We start from the raw sequence: 20,391 nt of genomic DNA, 5'->3' as shown, positions 1-20,391 counted from the left end.
TGTTCAGATTACAAACCTAAGGGGACATAAATTCAAATTAAGAAAAGACAGATGTAGAATAGATGTGCGGAAATTTGCCTTTAGCCAGCGGGTGGTTAATTGCTGAAACAAACTTCCATCTGTCATTGTGGAAGTTGATAGGTTGAATAAATTTAAGGAGGAACTGGACAGGCATTTGGAGGGAATGGTGTGATTTTTTTTTTTTTTTTTTTGGCTGATGCTGCATAAGCTCATACACTTGCTTTCTTGCATCACATGCCACTACTACTACTACTGAAGAGAAATTTGTTCAACAGGTACATTAAAGAATGCGCTCGCCATTTATTGGGGAAAAAAAATTTGTTACAAAATTTATCACTATATGGTGCTGTGGCAATACAAATCACTTGAACAGCACTTGTTCAATGTGTCCTCCATTTTGATCAACAACAGTTTCCATTCTAAGAACAGCATTTTTTACAGCAGAACGTAACATGTCAACTGGAATAGTCAGCACGTGACGTCTAATGCTGTCCTTCAGATCTGCCAGAGTTTGACCTCCTTCCCGATACACGTGGTTCTTCAAAATACCCCACAACCAGAAGTCGCATGGGGTGATGCCCGGTGATCTGGGTGGCCAAAAAGTCTGGAAACAACGGCTGATGACCCGTTCATCTGTAAAGTGTTGCCTTAGCAATCTTTGGACACAACGGTGGATGTGGAGTGGCACACCATCTTGCATGAATATGGTATCCTGAAGGCACCCACGTTGTTGCAGCTCTGGTATTGCGAAATTTGCCAACATTTCATAAATCACTGTCCAGTAACGGAACAGGTGTGGGTCCAGTCGGTGTTACTTCTTCAGAAAAATATGGCCCAATTGTGAATGTGGCCATAAATCCACACGACACTGTCACTTTTGGAGAATGCAATGGGATCTCTTGGATAACTCGAGGGTTTTCTGTTGCAAAAATGTGACAGTTGTGCGTAGTCACTTGTCCATTTAAGCAGAAGTGGGCTTCATCACTCCAAAGGATGTTCCATGGTCAAGTGATATCCATTGTCATTCGTTCCAGAAACTGAAGTGCGTGTGTGAAATGAATATCTGCATTACCATGCTTTAGCTGCTGTAGCATGTGCATCTTCTAAGGATAGTCCCACAACACCTGATGCATTACTAGCCTTACAGCGGAATATGGCATGTCCACTTCACGAGAAACAGCTGGCACACTTGTGCCACCACATGGAGATTGACTTGATAAATCCACGACAGCCATAGCCACATCTTCAACACAAGAGAAGTCCACTCGTTTTCGACCTCTACCTGGTTGAACACCAAGATGTCCTGTTGCTTCAAATTTCGCAGTCATTTTGCAGACAGCACAGACAGTCATAGGTCCATGTCTTATGTGCTTCTGACACTGGAATTCTCTGATAGCTGCAGCTGCATTGTTGCTGTTCTGATAGTACAGCTTCACTAATAGCTCCTTTTCCTGCAATGTTGTTGGCATTGCTGCTGTAGTACAGGCAAACATCTGCTGTGTGATTTTGAAAAGACTGCTTTGCTTTTATACAGTACAGTAGAGCTGAGTAGTGGCACTGTGGCAATAATTTACGATTATGCAAGTAACGTAAGTTATTTGCATAATCATAACTAAGATAGTTATGCACCACACAGTGACAAATTTTGTAACTAATTTTTTTTCCAATAAATGGCGAGCGCATTCTTTATTGTACCTGTTGTCCAAGTTTCTCTTCACTACGAGCCTTAGAACTCGCTCCAGAGCCCTCTACATAAGGATACTTTAATTTTAACAACCCTGTACTTTAATATGGCCCTGTCTGTAGTATCTGTTCGTTAAGACATTTTTATAGTTAAATATAAGCATTTCAATATTATTACCATGTAATGATATTATTCATCAGTTATTGTGGGCTTGATCCACAATCAACTCATTATTACAATAAAAGCATGCCTCACTAGAAGCATTTGTATGCTGGCTGTATTTCCAGAAGGCTGCAGTTACATCTATGGATGTCCCCTTTTTACTGAAACCTGACAGTTTAACTATTATCTAACTGAAAATAGAATCTGAGTACAAGTAGAACTTCCAAAAACTGGCAAACTTGAGATATAGCAGTTGCAATTTTTGGTTTATCCAGTTTTTGGACAATAAATCCAAACAGCACAGACTTTTGAATTAAAATGTCATAATCCAAGTATGTACAGGTAAACAGAGAATGCATCAATAGCTTGCTCAATTTCTCTTATTATTTATTAACTCTATTAAAGGTATTATTTTATTCCTATTTATTCTTTTATTCTCTTTGGCTGTTGGTTAAAATTTGGAAACAAGCTCACAATCAAAAGACCCAATAATTGTAAAGCAATTTCTGACAAAATTGATTCAGTAATGTGCCATATAAAAATAAAAAAATTTACTGACAAAAAAGTGGCTCCTTCTAACCCTTTTTGTTTACTTCTTTCCAGCTAAGTTCATGCACCTTATTTCGGCATTAAATACTGTCTGAAAATATATGGTAATGAAATTTTATTTACTCGTGAAAATGTATTTTTATTTTAAATTCTTGGGAGAAAGACGTGTGAATAGCTAATTCTCAGTATCAGATTTAAACACTGCATTCCATTTAATTTTGAACAAAAATGATTTGAGTTTATTGAAATAAATGAAAGCATTAGACCATTCCAATAATCGAACCATTTTTTATGACAATTTTGATAATATTTGAAATCTAAGCACAATTATCTTGAAACTTTGTCAGAATTGGCATGAAAAATTTTTGAGTTATTTTAATGTTTATTTGAATTTATTTGAATAAATCCAGTCATTTTTTCCTAAAATTTACATAGATTGCAGTGTTCTAATCTTATACTTAGAATTATTATTTTTTTTTTATATATATATTCTTTATAATTATTTATTTTATTTTCCTCTTTAAGTGTCAATAAAAAAGATATAATGTAGGTTTACAGTTCTCTTTCTGTAAGTCATTAGGAGTTGAAGAGCTGCTTGGGACTGGGCTGTGTAAAGAGCACAGTGTTTATTTATTTAGAAATAAATTTGATAATAATAATAATAAACCGAACAGCGAATAGTGGACCAGAGAAGGACCATCGTCACGATGGTCTTTCTCTGGTCTGCTTGGGACTGGGCTGTGGAAAGAACAGTGTTTATTTATATAGAAATAAATTTGATAATGATAAATTGAACAGCGAATAGTGGACCAGAGAAGGACCATCGTCATGAAGAACCTGATAGCTCCCGCAATCTTGGAAAAAATCAAGCAGGATGTGAGCAATCAACTACAAAGAATATGGACAACACAGAACCAGAGGAGGAAGATCAAAAAGAATAAATACAATCCAGAGCAGCTGAAATGGAAAGAAGCGAGGTCATGATATCCAGAATAGAAGACGAGTGAAAGAAGGCTCTAACAGAATTCGAAGGAATGAACCTCACAAAGATCCATGTGATATCGAAGCAGAGACCCAATAGAATTCTGTGGAGTCACAGACCTCCTCAATCAGCAAATAATACCACAGTATCTCAACAACAACAGTGCAACACTGAACGGCATCCACACAGCCATATACTGTGCTGTCATAGCAGCCACTAGGATTAATGGAAAAGAAATGAGAGACCAGCAGCAGAAGAACTGAAAAAAGAAGGAACTACCAACTTAGAAAAGAAGACTTCAGCAGAAGATAAAAGAATTAAGAGTCAAGATGGGCCAATTGACCCAGTATGAACAAAGTAATAGGAGAACAAAGTAATAGTAGATGTGAGTCATCTACTAGGTGGTAGATGACTCATATCAACCGGTGAAATACCACCACTTTGCTTATTGGAGGCTTGAAGTGGTGGAACCCATGTTTAGTCTCTAGAGCCAAGTTCCGGTCAATCCTTCCCTATCTCTTCCATCATGCAGTATGATTGATGACTTTTGAGGTTATGATGAACGTCGTGGCGAGATCCAGTATTCCTTACATTTCGAGGGTACAGCTCTAAAACGGTGTTCGCAGGTCGGCCGCTAGTTAGTACACCGGACCGAACCTATTGGTAACTCTCTAGGAGGCTTCCGGATCAGCTAGTGTATAATCTTTCTACCTCTAATCTGCTAGATAGTGACTGGAGGGAGTCCGAGTAGTATGTATGCGAGGAGCATTGTCGAGGCCGTGTTATGTCAAGGATCTGGGTGTATTCTTACCACGTGTACGCCATATCCAAAAATTTCATTACTTCATACAGCATGTCCCATCCACTTTTTCTTACTATTGAATACACCATGAATTGTCAAACTAATAGAGCAAGCTTATCTGCGAAAATATCTAAACTTCCCAAGGACTTCCTAATTCATTTCACAAATATACATGGTCTCGGTTCTAATCTCAACGATGTCCATTTCCACTTGCAGTCTGCCAAACCCCGTGTACTTTTTCTGACAGAATCTCAGTTATCGGTTGATTCAACCACTACTCATCCCAGTTGCCCAAATTATTCACTATATGATTCCTTTCACCTCAAAGGTGGTACTTGTGCATATGTTTGTTCCGATATTCCCTGTCAGAGACTTGGTAATTTAGAATCTCCTCTTTTCGATCTTCTCTGGCTTAAAATCTCTCTACCTCATTGTGTCAAATTCATCTGTTGTCTTTCTGTTCTTCCAACTCCACTAATCACTTGGAACTCTTAGACTTCCTCTCTTTGCAATTTTACTATCACCAGTCCAACCTTCCTAACAGTGAGATAATTTTCCTTGGTGATTTTAATGTTCACAACTCCACCTGGCTTCTGTTTTCTAGTCATACAGGCCAGCTGGTCAAGATGTTGAGGCTTTTGCAATTACAAATGACCTCGCACAGATTGTTCATTTACCTACAAGAATACCGGACAATCCTAATCATACCGCCAAGCAAAATTTGATCTTTTTTCACAAACAACCCTTCTAAGTATACGGTCGAAGTGAGTGGTCCTTTAGGCACCTCAGATCACAACTTGATGATTGCTTCTTCTCCAATGGAGCCTTTATCTCATGGCTATTCCCAACTTCATGTTGTTAGAAGAATGCAAAATGGGACTACCTGCGAGAGGTCTTTTCTTCTTTTCCTTGGTCAGATTACTCTTTCAAAATTTCCGATGTCAATGTTTGCTCAGGTCATGCCGATTAACTTATTCTTGTAGGAATCGAATCCTTTATTCTGCACTCCACTTTAAAATCTTGTCCTTTGTCTAAACCTTGGTTTTCCAATAAATGTCCTGAGGCTGTTCAAGAGAAGAATGTTGCATATAGTAATTGGCTTGTTTCCAATTCTTCAGTTTCATTTTCTGCCTGTGCCAAAGCTCACAACAATTGTAAAGCAGTTATTAATCAGTCCAAACTAGATTTTGAACTGGCTAAGAGAAGAAAACTTGCTTCTTTCCCTAATGGTAGTTGAACATTCTGGTTTCTTGCCAAAGCTATTGGCCGGAACTTTTGCCCATCTCTGTCAAAACCAGATGGTTCTATTGTCACTTCACCCAAGGATAAAGCTGACCTGCTAGCACCTCATTTTTCTTTCAACTTATGTATTAATGATCTTGGTAAAACACCTCCCACCATTCCCAACATGCTCCATTCAATGCCTCTTGTGGCCTTCCATCATAAGAATGTCAGAAGGATTTTGACGAATCTTGATGCTAAGAAAGCTCTATCTAGAAACCTTCCATCTGATCAATGATCGCCACTATGGATTCCATCAGTGTTGATCCACTGGTGATATTCTGGCTTATGTTACCTATTTATGGACAAATTCAATTGAAAGTTTGATAAAACACAAGCAGTTGCTCTTGACATCTCAAAAGCTTTTGATCATGGTTGTCATAAAGGTCTTCTGAAGCTACCATCTTATGGTTTGCCAACTGTTTTTTGTAATTGGTTATCCAGTTTTCTCTCTGACCACTCACTGAGGGTGATGGTAGATGGCTCTCTGTCTTCTAACTTCTCAACTGATATGGGTGTTTTCCAAGATTCAGTTCTTTCCCCCACTCTTTTCCTCTTGTATATTAATGACCTTCTTCCATTGACCAGAAATCCTATCCATAGTTTTGCTGATGATAGCACATTGCATTCCAGTTTGAGAAACCTCTCCCTTCTCAATCAGCTTCAACTTCTTGAATATCAGCTACTAATTCCTTGAATGCCGATCTCGTGGTAATTCTCCAGTGGGGCAAAGACAACTTAGTTGGTTTCAATCCTTCTAAAATTCAGTCCAGTCTTATATCTCGCAAAAAAGAATTCTTCTGCTCCTATGCTTATCTTTGGTGACACTCCGATTTCTAGGCAAGATGATATCTCTCTCTCTCTCTTTTGGGGATTACCCTGACTTCTAATCTCTCTTGGCACAAGCACATTACAAATATTGCTTCCTCTGCATCTAGAAAACTTGGTTTTCTCTTTCGCACTTAATTTTGAATAAAAGTAAAAGTACACGCGTGACTTTTCTTCCAAACAGCTTTTTACTCAGTACAAATTGCAAATCCACCCTACCATGGAATATTGTTCCCGCATCTGGGGTGGTGCCTCCAAAACCTCTCTCAGGCTTCTAGATTCCATTCAGAAGAGGGCAGTTAGGTCAATTAACGACTTATCTCTAACAGAGTCTCTCCACTCTCTGTCTCATAGATGCACTGTTTCTGCTGCATGCCTTTTCTACAGATACTTTCACAGGCACTGTTCTTCTGAATTCACTTCTATAATTCTCCCTCTCTCTTTCAAAACAGTCCCAACACTTTCCACCACCAGCCAACATCCATTTACTGTCCAACTTCAAACTCACAGAACCAACTTTTAATCTTCCACATTTATTCATTAAACTGCCGTTTTCAGGAACAACCTTCCTTCATATGTATTTCTTGAAAATTACAGTGTACAGAAGTTCAAGTCTAATGTCAACAAATATTTTCTTTCATCTACTCAACCTCCAATCCATGCATGGTACTAAGTACTATAGGTTCTAATACCTCTCATGTTTGGGGTTTTCATTAAAAAAAAAAAAAAAAAAAAAAAAAAAAAAAATCTCAGCGAGAAGTCCCCTCCTACCCAGACTGCACAAACGAAGCTATAAAGATGGGCAAAGAAGACACTCAATAGTAGACACTACGACCTCCATTAAGGTTACATAGATAAAATGACTTCCAATACATGGCTCACAAGCGGGATGCTCTTCCCGGAGGGATTCATGCTCACCATCCAGGACTAGATGATCAACACCAAAAATTATAGAAAATACATCGCCAAGGTGCTTGGAGATGACAGCTGACACATGTTGACAATGCTACCTGTCCTCAGAAATGATCCAACACTTCACCGCATGATGCAAGGTGATCACCCAGACGGAGTACACTCGTAGACACAACCAAGTAGCCAGGATAATACATCAGAAGCTAGTGAAGAAATACCAGTTGATCGAAGAAAGTTTTCTGTATTACATGTACAAATTCCAGGCAGTACTCCAGACCCCAACCCACAAGCTCTACTGGGATCATGTCATAATGATGGACAAGGTATTGCCGCACAACAGACCTGACATAATTCTTGTCGACAAGAAAGAAAAGGCTACCTATCTGATTGGCATAGCAGTGTCCAACACTGGCAACCTCCAGAAAACCCACGAAAAAAAGATCAGGAAGTACACAGACCTATGACAGGAGATCAAAGAGATATGCCATATGTAACAAGTAACGACCATCCTGAACATCGTGTCAACCACTGGTATTGTGCCACAAAGACCCTACATAACAACCTAGCAACTAGGTCTCCCAGAGAACACCTGTAGGATAGTGAGAGTGTTTTTCAACTAACAGTAACACCAAGACAACAACCACCCTGCACACTTGGTACCAGTACCTGCCACAGGGTGGAATCCCCCATTGGGGAGAAATAATATAACAACTAATAATCATAATTATTATTATACTTTTTCTTTTTTGCGATTTTTTCCATACCATGACGAGTATTGGTACCAAGTGCTTGGAGTGGTTGGTTGTGTCCGGTTACTATTATTATTATTACTGTTTGTCAAGGAGCTCTCTTGCTATCCTACAGGTTTTCAGGATTGCAACTTTATGGAGTTCATGTAAGTATTCTCTGAGAGACCTACTGCTACTAGATTCTTATGAAGGCTCTCTGGCACCATTTACTGATTTACAACAATTTGGAATACAAAAATTTCAAACAATAATAAAATATTCATTTTTTTGTTGTAATTTCTATATAGCCAATTGATTATCATAAAATGTTTTCCTTGACTTATGCCGAGCTCTTGTATCTGTAGCCAATCTTTGGGTAAAACTTTATCAGGTTCACAAGTCTAGAAATGTGAAATCTTTGACATACATCAAGCATGGAAATATCATTACCCTAAGAAGAAGTGGCCCAAGCAAAATTAAGTGGATGTTTGTTGGAAATAATATTCGTGTAAAATTGCTAGCAGAGATAATCCCTACACAGGCTACCACATAGGGAAGGGGGTGGGGGAAAGGAAGCACATAGAGTGCCAAAATAAATGTGCCCCCATCGCTGGATTTTCCTTGTCACCATATACAAGCTTATCACCCAAATGTTGCTAGTCTTTGTGGATTGAAGTGTGTGCCGCTCTACAGTTTATAGCCATTGTTGGTTTAACAACCAGCTCACAAAAAATTCTTTTAAAAAATAACAATTGGCTGTATCACTGCTAATATGGTACGGTTTCTTTAATCAACTGGTAAATTTTCACTAGCTTCTGATGTATAATCCTGGCAATCTGGTCATGACTGTGAGTGTACTTCGTCTCTGTAATCACCCTGCATCATACGGTTATTTGATGGATTGTTTCTGGGACCAGGTGGCATGGTCTACTTGTGTCATATCACTGTGGGATCCTTGGCAATGTATTTCCTATAGTTCCTGATGTTGATTGTCTGGTCTTGGATGGCAAGCATGAATCCTTCGATCTCGGGGAAAAGTCTTCCGTTCATGGTCTATGTGTTGGAAGCTATCTTATCTTTTTAGTCTTGATGGCATACATTGTAGTGTCTACATGGAATGTCTTTTTTGCCCATTTTTCTGTCTTCTGTCTGTGTGAGTTGGGTCTCCTTGTTAAGGTTGAGTGTTGTATGCCAGTTGTTTTTCTTATGGCTTGGTAGATTGGTGCTGTGTTTTCCTGAAAGTAATTCTGCAGGTTCTTAATCAAATTCTCTTGTTCAGTGAGGTCAGTCAATCCCTTTCCTCCATCTCTTCAGATTATGGCCAGTCTGTCAATGGCTGACTTCAGGTAGTGTTGGCTGCTCTTGGTACATCATTATCATAGTTGATCTCATACCACCTCCAACTCGGTGTTGGTCAAATCTATGGATCATGGAGGAGTACATTAGCACTAGGACTGTGTAAATGTTTATGGCTGTGACCATGTTCCTGCCATTCAGCATTGATTTTAGCAGGCTTCTGAGTCTCTGATGATATTTATCAGTCAAGTGGGTCTCCTTGTGTTCTAACTGGTAAGCCTGCATCATCCCCGGGTATTTGTATGTCTCTCCCTCTGTCATAATTTCAATCTCTTCACCAGTCTTCGGCTAGTAGTTTCGGCTGACTGGATATCCTTGATGCAGTTCATGGGTCTTGTATTTGTCTCAGCCAAAATGGTTCCCAATTTCATTGCTGAACTCTGATGATTTGGAATAGCTGGTGGAGTTGATTCTTGGTTGCAACATAGGGTTTGATATCATCCATGTACATCAAGTAAGAGAGGGTGTATAGGTTCTTTCTCCTTTCATTAAGAGTATATCTATACTTTCTGTTATTGAGCATGGTGGACAGTGGGTTGAGCACTTGATAGAACCACAGTGGACTCAGAGATTCTCTCCTGAAGATTCCTCTTCTGATGGGAATTGGTCTGGTCATGATGTTCTTGACCATGATTGTGGTCCTCTATTTTGCCATGGTTGCTTCTAGGAAGTATGTCGACGTTGGGTTGACTTTGTAGATTTTCAGTGTCTCTATCAGCCAGCTATGTGTCATGGAGTAAAAAGGCCTTGTGGTAGTCAATATAGGCCATGTACAGGTTGTGGTTCTTCTTGTTGGCTTGCTCCATAACTGTAGTGTCAGTGGTCACCTGCTCCTTACAACCTTTGCTCAGCTGCTTACATTCCTTCTGCTGCTTGGGCATGTTGTTCTGGCTCTTTAATTGGTCCTTAGTTATGCAGCTGGTCAGGATCTTGTACATTGTTGGAAGACAGGGGATTGGTCTGTACTTTGTCCTTAGCCTTCAGGTTGGTGATTCCTTGAGTCAGAGACTCTGGGATTGTGTCAGGGTGCCTGATTATCTGGGTGAACTGCTCTGCTATGTGCTTGTGTGTGTGTGTGCATGCGTGGCTGAATTTCTTGTACCAGTAGTTGTGGATGTTATCTATTCCTGGAGTTTGCCAGTTGTGGGACTTCCTGATCAACAGTTGTTCTTCTTCATCCCAAATCTTCCATTCTGTCATCTCTTGTACATCCTTGGTTTTCCATTCTAGATCTATCCATGACCCATGGACAGATCTAAATAGAAGATAGAAGTTAGTTGTTATGGCTAACTTCGCTGCTCTATAGTTTGTCCCAGAACTCCTCGAGGGGCTTCTGTTTGCAGAGTCCATTGCCTTCCTTCTCCTCTTGTCCGATTTTTCTGTAGAAGGCTCTCTTGTTTTCATCACATATTCTGTTGCCCATTTTCCTCTTGGCACTATCCCTGTAATGGCAAAGTCTCTTGCTGAGTGCTGGGTGCTTCTGCTTGAGGATGCCAAGGTATTCTTCGATCCTCTGATATTATTGGTCTTTCATGTACTGTGGATGTTATCTTTCTTGAGGATGGTCTTCACTAGCGTAGCTACCCTTTTTCGGGGGCCCGGGAGCAAAGAACATGTTCGGGCCTCTACTTAATTAATGAAAATTGCAAAAACAGGAGAGAGCCAAAGGTGTCGGGCACCTAAAGGGCCCAGGCCCAGAGGCAATTGCCTTGCCTGCCTACATGGTAGCTACGCCATTGATGGTCTTCACTTTTGGGGCCAGTTGGCCTGTCTTCTGCTGTAGCCTCCATTTCCAGGCTAGTAGTCCTTGTCATTGTGTTGTTTTTTTTTTTTTTTTTTTGTTGTTGTTGTTGAAGATATTGAAGCTGTGTGCAACTTGGTAGTGTGTTACTTTTTAAAGTGTTATACATTAAGTACAGGCAGAAATTTTTAACACTGTACCTCTATTCCTTCATACTCAGTTCATGAACTTTTCAGCCCCCCCTTGTATACAGATGGCTCTAAAAAATGTCCTGTTTCCTTCTCTTACAATTTCTTTCTCACTCATGAATGAATTCCCTTGCGCTATAAAAACCGAAATCAATTAATCAATCAATCATGAATGAATGAATTCAATAATTTCTCCACAGAGTTATATGCAATATCAGAAGCCATTGAACATGCAGTACTCAGTGATGTGACAGGACAATTTATATAGACTTACTAAGTGCAATATAGGCATTGCAAAGCAACAAAAAACCACATCATCCCTTGTTGAGTGAAATTATAGCCAAACTCACTAAGGCACAGCAAAACCACACCATTGTCTTTTCTGGATATTGGCACATCCTGGGATGCCAAGTAATTAGAAAACAGATCAGATGTGCAAAAAATCCCACAAACTCACAACCAAAATACCTTTTCAAGACTGCAAAATCTACATATAACAAGTATACCAGCTACAATAGGCTTCCTCCATTAACTCTCTTTAGGCTGAATTCATTATCATGTTCCTGGAATCAGCCAGGTAAGTTGTAGTATCAAAATGTTAAATAAATGTTTGTTTATACTGTGGATGGCTGGGACTAGAAAAGTTCACAACTTCATTGTACCTGTTTTTTGTTGTAGCCAGCATAAATGCACAATAGCTAACAATGGGCTATGCAGTTTTTTTGTGCCAGCATACCAGTTTTCTCAATGTGTTAATTTGCTTTCAAGCACGTTACTCCAGGACAAAAGCCATATTGAACTAGACTAGTATCATGGAACCCAGTGTGCACCATGAAAATACTCCCCACATAATTACACCACTGCTGTCATTATCACCACCAGTCTGAATTGCTATCACTTGGAAGGATGTATCCATGGAGTGATATGATATAATTGTCATAATGTAATTTTGCTTCACTGCTGTGTCAAATATTGCATAATCTTTAGGCAATTGGATACTTTCAACTATCAACAGCTTCTGTAGTGTAAGGTTTCAAAATTTGGCAAAGGCTAAGTCCCAACGTTATTGAATTTATGAAGCTCTATTGTATTTTTTGATAAAACAAAATTAGAATAAGTAAATTTCTGGAATATACTTTTAAAATTTAACACTGCTTTTTTTAATAATTTTATATCTTGTATATTAATAGCCTTTGCACAAAAGTTGAATATTCATTTTGAACAGTAAGACTTTTACTGTGAAAGTAAAATTTTTACAATGATATTTTCTACTGTGTACATAACATTAAATTAATGATAATTTGTTGTTATATATGGAAATAATAGCATTTTAGCACATTACTTTCATATATGACATGCATGCATACATTGCTACATTTCATCCTGTGGATCTGTTGGGTTCTTACTGTGGTGGATTGTGGTGGATAATAAAATACAGTGGAATGAAATATTTTCAGACATAAAAATTGTAATCTAAAGTAGCATTTCCTTCCTGAAACTTTCATGAAAGAATAACTGCTTTCAGTATTTAGCTTACTTGACAATGTAAATTGCCTCACTTGTATTGTAAATTGCACTTTTGTTTGATGATGTATTAATGAATAAATACATCCTTACATTCTAAGGTTGGTATGGAAGGCAAACATTTTATTTCTATCAATTTTAAGTAATTCATATAATGATTACTTAAATAATATTAATTTAATATATAATATTTTAGGCTAAGGTAAAGAAAGCCAACACGAGAACGACGAGAAACGTCAAATAACTTATGCAGAAAATTAGTTTCTCGACACCGGACTCTAGCGCTGCTCGCTTGGTAAACAGATGGTAGGTGTTATCGGTCTTGAGCCGAAATCGAGAAGAATATATGGATTGACATGTAGGCGTTGCAAACAATGAAGTAATTGGTGGTCGGCGCGACAGATGACAAGCTACTGTGTTGTCATTGGTTAGCATTATGATGTGTATTTATGAGTAAAGAACGGTGCATAAAGTTTTGTGATGAATGGTAAACAGGTAATAGTAGCGATGAATCTTTTAAAGATGGAAGAAATTTGTAAGGAAAGGAAAATAAAATCTTGGTTAATTTTTTTGATGAAAACTAAATTAATAAAAGTTTCGTTCTGTTCATTTTTATGTTCTTTATTATGGTTTTTTTTTCTTTTTTTTTCTTCTCATTATTAAAAGCAGATTTTTGGAGTTCATGAGTGTTTTTACTATATTGTTGATTTAGGTTTGGTTATGAAAAAAGGAAAAGGTTTCTTTATTTTTCGTTATATTTTGTAACCTAACCTTAAACGTTAGGTTAGGAAATAACAGGAAAAGAAAGAAAGAAAGATTCTTTATATATATATATATATGTAGTGAATATCTATTGAGGTGTTGATTGACATTTTGATACGTGTGTATCCACATGAGTGTCTTTAAAAATATAATTACAGTAATAAAAAATTAATATTTTGTTAATAAACAATTTATGCGCTAGTCCACCCGTGATTCTAAAGAAAAAAGGTTAGGTTACCCCCCTCCATTTCGGGAGGGTTTCAAGCTCCCATGGGATTCAAGTGGAGGTAACCTGGCCTTTTTTCACCATTAGGGCATATTATTGAACAAGAAAATAAAAATACAGTAAAAAAAAATTATTTTTTTATGAATGTATTTCTAAATATGACTGCGATTCTAAAGAAAAAGGTTAGGTTACCCCCTCCACTTCGGGAGGGGTTCAAGCGGAGGTAACCTAACCTTTTTTCACCATTATGGAAAGCGTTCATTAGGGCAAGTTACCATTAGTGCTTCTGAGTGCTACTAAAGTGATACTAAACCAATGTTATCATGTGTTGTGTTTGCGCACCAATCAGCACATCATTTGCCACACCTACCTGTCAATCAATATATTGTTCTCGACTTTTCTCCAGGCCGTTAACACCTACCGTCTGTTTACCAAGCGAGCAGCGCTAGAGTGCCGTATCGGGAAACTAATTTTCTGCGTAAGTTATCCAACGTTTCTCGTCGTTCTCGTGTTAGCTTTCTTTACCTTCGTCATATTTTACTTAAATAATATTAATTTAATATATAATATTTTACTTTTTTTCTTTTCTGTCTTAATGAAAAGGTTCAGCAAATAAACTGATAATAACATCAGTTGTCAGCTATATTGGAATGAGAAGACTAAATTATCCCTTTTATCACATTCAATCAAGGATTCCAAAAGGTCTCTCTCTCTCTCATTGTAAATAGATCTTGAAACTAAAGCAGTGAATTGTAGTACGTTGTATATAAATAAAAATATTGACCATTTATACTTTTAAAGAGTATCTTGAGGAAACAAATATTTTTTATTCTAAATCTTAAAACAAATAATTAGCAGATATATCACAGTTAATTGAAAGAATTGGCCATTATTAGTACTAGTACATATACATTTACCATAGTCTAAAAAAAAAAAAAAAAAAACTGTTCTCAACTTTAGTTGGCAGCAGGAACTGAACTCAAATATTTTTCCACATGGTATGCAAGAGCAATGGCACTGTCTGTTGTGCTGATTGTGAAACTAAAAACAAATGTAGCTAGATACATCCATATGTCATCCAGCAACATATCTAGTAAGAATGTGGAACAGTTCACTTTGCAACAGGTATGAATTCAGCAGCCAATTTTTGAGCATTGTTTTTAGTTTTAGTATTGTAAGGAAAAGAAAGTTATAGTTCTTTTGTGTAAGTCAGTTATAAGACAGTTTAAAATATTGTATTCGGATCTGAAATCCTCATTGTAAAAAAATGTGGAGCTAATTGAATGGGGTAAATCAGAAAAGATGAATAGTATTAGTAGTGCAAATGATGCATGAAAGAAAGCTTATAAAGCATCAACAAAAAAAAAAAAAAAAAAAAAAAAAGGCAGTTATCCATTCACTCCAACAGGTTGTCCAGTTCTTCCTTGAATTTATTCAACTATCCACTTCACCAACTTCAAAATGAAATTTTTTCCAGCAATCAATCACCCACTAGTTAAAGGCAAACTTCCGCACATCTATTCTGCAACTGTCCTTCCTCATTTTGAATTTATGCTCCCTCATGTGCATAGTCTGAAGAAGAGGAAGAATCCCATTAGCACTGAGCTTGATCAATCCATTTAAAGCCTGAAATGCCTCGATCAGATCACTTTGCAGGTACTAGTCTCAAGATGCTGCAATTTGCAGAAACTGAAGCCTTTCTTGGTAAGAGCACCCCTTTGTTCCCTCACAAGATTGTCCTTCTCTGTATCCACTCCAGCAGCTCTACATCCTTCCTAAAATGAGAAATCCAGATCTTTATGAAGTACTCAAGATTAGCTTGATCATCTGTACAATGGAATAATCACCTCCTTATGCCTTTTAGCAAAATTCCTGTATATCATTAACAAAATCCCATGTGCTGGCCTGGCAGCCTGTTTGCACTGCCTAGAGAACTTCATATCTGACCATAATTACCACCAAGTCATTATTGTTTTTCACTAATCTGAGTATGGTACCACACAGTTGGTATATTATTCTGGGATTACTACTACCCATATGCAGTACTTTGCATTTGTCAATGTTAAACCTCAATTGCCATTTCTCAGCTCAGCTGCCTAATTTTTATAGATCTTGTTGCAGTAGCATACTGTGATTACTGTCATTAACCACCCTGCCAAGCTTCGTATCATGTGCAGACTTAGACATAAGCCTGATATACTTTCATCAGTATCATTAATAAGTACAGAAAACAACAAGGAGCCTGACACTGAACGCTGTGGGACTTACTAATAACTTGGTCCATGAAGAGCAGCGTCCATTAATAACAACTCTGTCTTTTCCCACTCAACAGTCCCTTTATGCATATCAGTAACGTGTTCTTAATCTCATATTGCTTCAATTTCTACAGCCGTCTATTATGTGCAACAGTATCTAAAACTTTCCTGAAATCAAAGTACAGTCGATTCTGGTTATTTGGGATACCTGGGACTAGTGCATTTTGGCCCGATTAAGCGGCTGCCCCAATTATCCGAAGTTTCACCTAAATAGTTAAAAATGCAATGGACCCCACTTTACAATTGGTTCACTGTACAACGAAATCAACTTACGATGGACTCGCCATAGTAAAGTACCGCTCACTATACAATGTGTAGCGAGCGTAGAATAAGTAGATGTGTAGAATAAGCACTGGTCATTGTGATCACGTTTGTGAATTGAATTTTAATTCTATTAAACAGCGATTCTAATGAGCGAAAATAGGAGGATTATTATCCACAGGCTATAAAAGTAAAGATACATTAAGCACAAATTTACCCTTTATTACCTTACCAATTAAAAAATTAAATGATACATGAAAATCGGAAGAATATACATGATAATTGGAATAATTAATACGTACTGTAATATGTACATACTAACTAGTTGACATTTCTGTTCACTGACATTTGTGCGGTGGGGATTAATATTTAAAACAGTAAAAAGATAAGCAATCAATAACAAAGAACACGGCACACACAAATTGCAAGTAACACGATATGCGCAAGTGAGAATGGAGTAACAAGTTATGAAGTTTTAAAAATAGGAATTTAGAGAAAATTCTGAAAATTAATTTTTTTATATGATTGAAGATTCCATGTAAGTGTAAACACATTTCACCATAATAACCCACAGAATTCCAGCTGTCGGTATTATCGCAAATTCAGTAAGATCGAGTTTACCACCCGTTTATGATAGATTGCACTAACAGAAAAATCGAATAAACAGGTGACTGCTAATTGTTTTATGGTTGTGACCTCCAGAATTGCGATCAAACTACGTGGTAAGGTCACAGACAATTGTAGAGTAATCTCCAGTGCTGCGGTCTCTTGCCTCGATTAAGCGGCATGTTATCCCAATTAAGCAAAGTAAAACCTGGCTATTTTCTCGATTGGGTTCTGTGTTTTAAGATTTGCCCCAAATAAACCGGTGGTCCAAATAACTGGAACCCACAGTATATGATATCAGAATTATTTTGTGCATCCAGTTCCTTGGCGGCTGCATCATGCTATACAGTCAGATTGATCAGACAAACTTGCCCCTTCACAAACCCATGCTGTGATTGAAGTGTAACTGCACTCCTGTCTAGATGTTCCAGAATTACGTCTTTAATGAGTGACTCCATTATTTTACCTGGAACAGAAGTTAGGCAAACAGGTCTGTAAATTACTTGTATCTCCCTTATTATTTTTTGCATCTAGTTCCTTTGTGACTGCATCAGAGTATCCATTCAAATTGGTCAGACAAGATTGCTCCTTGACAAAACTGTGCTTTGTCTGAAGTATAAATGCACTTGTGTATAGATGGCCCTACATTACTTCTAAATGGTTTTGCATTACTTAACCAGTGACACCATTATTTTCTCTGGAACAGACTTTAAGCCAACAGGTCTGTAATTACTAATCTCTCTTTTTGATCCTCTGTTGTGAATTGGGGATACATTTGATTAACAAGAAATCCAAAGAAGAAAAAATTAGTCAAGAAACACTTGTTATGATGAACCGAAGGCAAAAAATGAAGAGCAAGATAAACACTGACAAGGAAAAAATTCAGTATACTGAGTTATGCAAAGCCATTAGAAAGAGACTCAGAGAGGACATATGAAGATTTAACACAAGAAAAGTAGAACAAGCATTAAGGGAAAACAAAGGATTTAAATCAGCAGCCATGAGCAGTAATACAGAAAGACAAATTATACTGAAACTGAAGAATAGCAATGGTGTACTTATAAACAGCAGAGAAGGCATAATTCAAATAGCAGAAGACTACTATAGAGAATTATACAAGGAGCGAGGGAATGATGCCAGCAGTGGGGAAGATGGATTGCAAAGTAGCAACACATACGACATACCCGATATTCTTCCTGATGAGGTAGAACATGCATTGAAGAAAATGAAGAATCAGAAAGCCCCGGGGGAAGATGAAGTTACTGTAGAGTTGTTAAAATTGGGAGGAAGAGACATAACACAAAAACTGGCAAGGCTATTCACAAAGTGCATTAGAAAAGGTGTGACGCCTAAGCAGTGGAATAATGCAATCATAGTTTTGCTGCATAAGAAAGGAGATAAATCAGAAATTGGAAATTATAGACCAATTAGCTTGTTATCCCACATCTACAAGTTGTTCACAAGGGTCATTACTAACAGATTAGAAAGAATACTTGATGAGAATCAACCAAAAGAGCAAGCTGGCTTTAGGACAGGATTCTCAACTATGGATCACCTTCACATAATATCACAGCTAATGGAGAAAGCAAATGAATATAAAACACCATTATGCCTGGCATTTGTGGATTATGAAAAGGCATTTGACTCCATATAGCATAAGGCAATGTTTCGGGCACTGGAAAGACAAGGCATAGATACCCCACATATTATGATTTTGAAGAAAATATATGAGAATGCTACTTCCTTTATTAGACTAGACAAAGACAGTAGAAAATTTAAAATCGAGAAAGGAGTTCGACAAGGGGAGACAATATCTCCAAAGCTGTTTACTGCTGCCCTTGAGGAAGCTTTCAGAAGATTAGGCTGGTCGCAGAAAGGAGTCAATGTGAACGGAGAGTACCTAAACCATTTACAATTTGCAGATGATATTGTGGTCATAAGCCACGATCCCAAAGAATTAGAGGAAAATCTTAATCAGTTATGCACAGTTAGTAAGGATTTTGGACTAAAGATGAATATGGCTAAAACAAAAGTAATGATGAACAAGTATGCCACAGAAAGGGAAATAATGATTGAAGGAGCAGTAATTGAAAAGGTGGAGTCATATACTTATCTGGGACAAGTTATTAGCTGTAATAATGATAAATGGCTGGAAGTCAAGAGAAGAATAAATTTTGGATGGATAGCATTCAAGAAATATAGTCACATACTGAAGAGGAATATCCCAGTTTGTCTGAAACGTAAAATAATGAATCAATGTATACTCCCCACCATGACTTATGGAAGTGAAACTTGGACACTCACCAAAAGAATGGAAGAGAAGCTGAGAACTACACAGCGAAGAATGGAACGAATTATATTGGGAATCAGACTGATAGATAAAAAGAGAAACACATGGATTAGGCAGCAAACTCAAGTAAGGGACATTCTTATAAAAACTACAGAACTAAAATGGTCTTGGGCAGGACACATAGCTCGAAGACATGATGACAGATGGACTAAGAAAATAACAGAATGGTACCCAAGAGGAGCTAGAAGAAAACCTGGAAGACAAAGGCAAAGATGGATAGATGAAATTCATGAGTTTGTGGGTAGTAAATGGATGGCCAGTGCTCAAAACAGAAGGAACTGGAAAGTTGCTGGAGAGGCCTTCATCCTGCAGTGGATTGAAAATGGCTGATGATGACGATTGATTAAAAAAAACAGGTCTGTAATTACTCGTCGCTCTTTGATCCTCCACTGTGAATTGGGGATAGGTTTGCACATGTCCAGTCCACAGGGAAGTCCCATGAATCCAAAGATGCTCACATAATTATGACCAAGGGTTTGCTTACCTCCTTTGCTGCCTCCCTTAATATAACTGGACAGATCCCATGTACCCTAGGTGCCTTTCTTATGTTTAACTTCAGCTAGGTGTCTTTCTTGTGTTTAATTTCAGCAATTTCTCTTACACATTCCTCATGTCTGAATGTAGATGCAAAATACTTGCATCTACATCTTCTTATTTGTCGCAGGCTGTGATGTGAGATAAACATCTTTATTATTTTACCAACAGGATTCGCCAGTATCCTTTAAAATATTGCTTTAAAATATAACCATTTGTCAAGGTTAAACTTCAGTTGCCACTTCTTAGCCCATCTGCCCAAATTATCTAGATCCTGTTGCAGTAGCACACTGCCATTACTGTAATTAACAACCCTGCCAACCTTTGTATCATCTGAAAACTTCAACATTAAGCCTGATATACCTTCATCAATATTAGCATTAGTAGAGGCATTTGATGCAAGAAAGCAAGCTTATGCAGCATCAGCCAAAAAAAAACCCACTTCCACTTCACCCCTCTGTTCGTTCAAAATACCTGTCCAGCTGAGCCTTAAACTTATTTAGGCTATCAACCTCCACCACAAGGGATGGCAGTCTGTTCCACCAACCAACCAACCGCTGGCTAAAGGCAAATTTCCGC

The 20,391-nt window shown here is 37.8% G+C and overlaps 1 protein-coding gene across 2 annotated transcripts in view; it reads left to right on the top strand.

Annotated features, from left to right (window-relative positions):
* nbs (nibrin) overlaps positions 1 to 20,391 on the top strand; it is a 315,228-nt gene that overhangs the window by 288,715 nt on the left and 6,122 nt on the right. Inside the window, exon 17 of one of the 2 annotated variants that reach the window (XM_090376896.1) lies at positions 14,350 to 14,461. The exons of the other annotated variant lie outside the window; for it this stretch is intronic. The gene's annotated coding sequence lies outside the window, so the exon portion shown is untranslated. Of the gene's footprint in view, positions 1 to 14,349; positions 14,462 to 20,391 lie in introns of those variants that run through there. 2 annotated transcript variants of the gene reach the window in all.

This window comes from Mastigoproctus giganteus, chromosome 7 (genome assembly GCF_048544385.1).
Source record: "Mastigoproctus giganteus isolate SK-2022 chromosome 7, ASM4854438v1, whole genome shotgun sequence".
Lineage (NCBI taxonomy): Eukaryota > Metazoa > Arthropoda > Arachnida > Uropygi > Thelyphonidae > Mastigoproctus > Mastigoproctus giganteus.
Note: the sequence above shows the minus strand (reverse complement) of the source record. Positions and strands in the feature narration are given on the sequence as shown.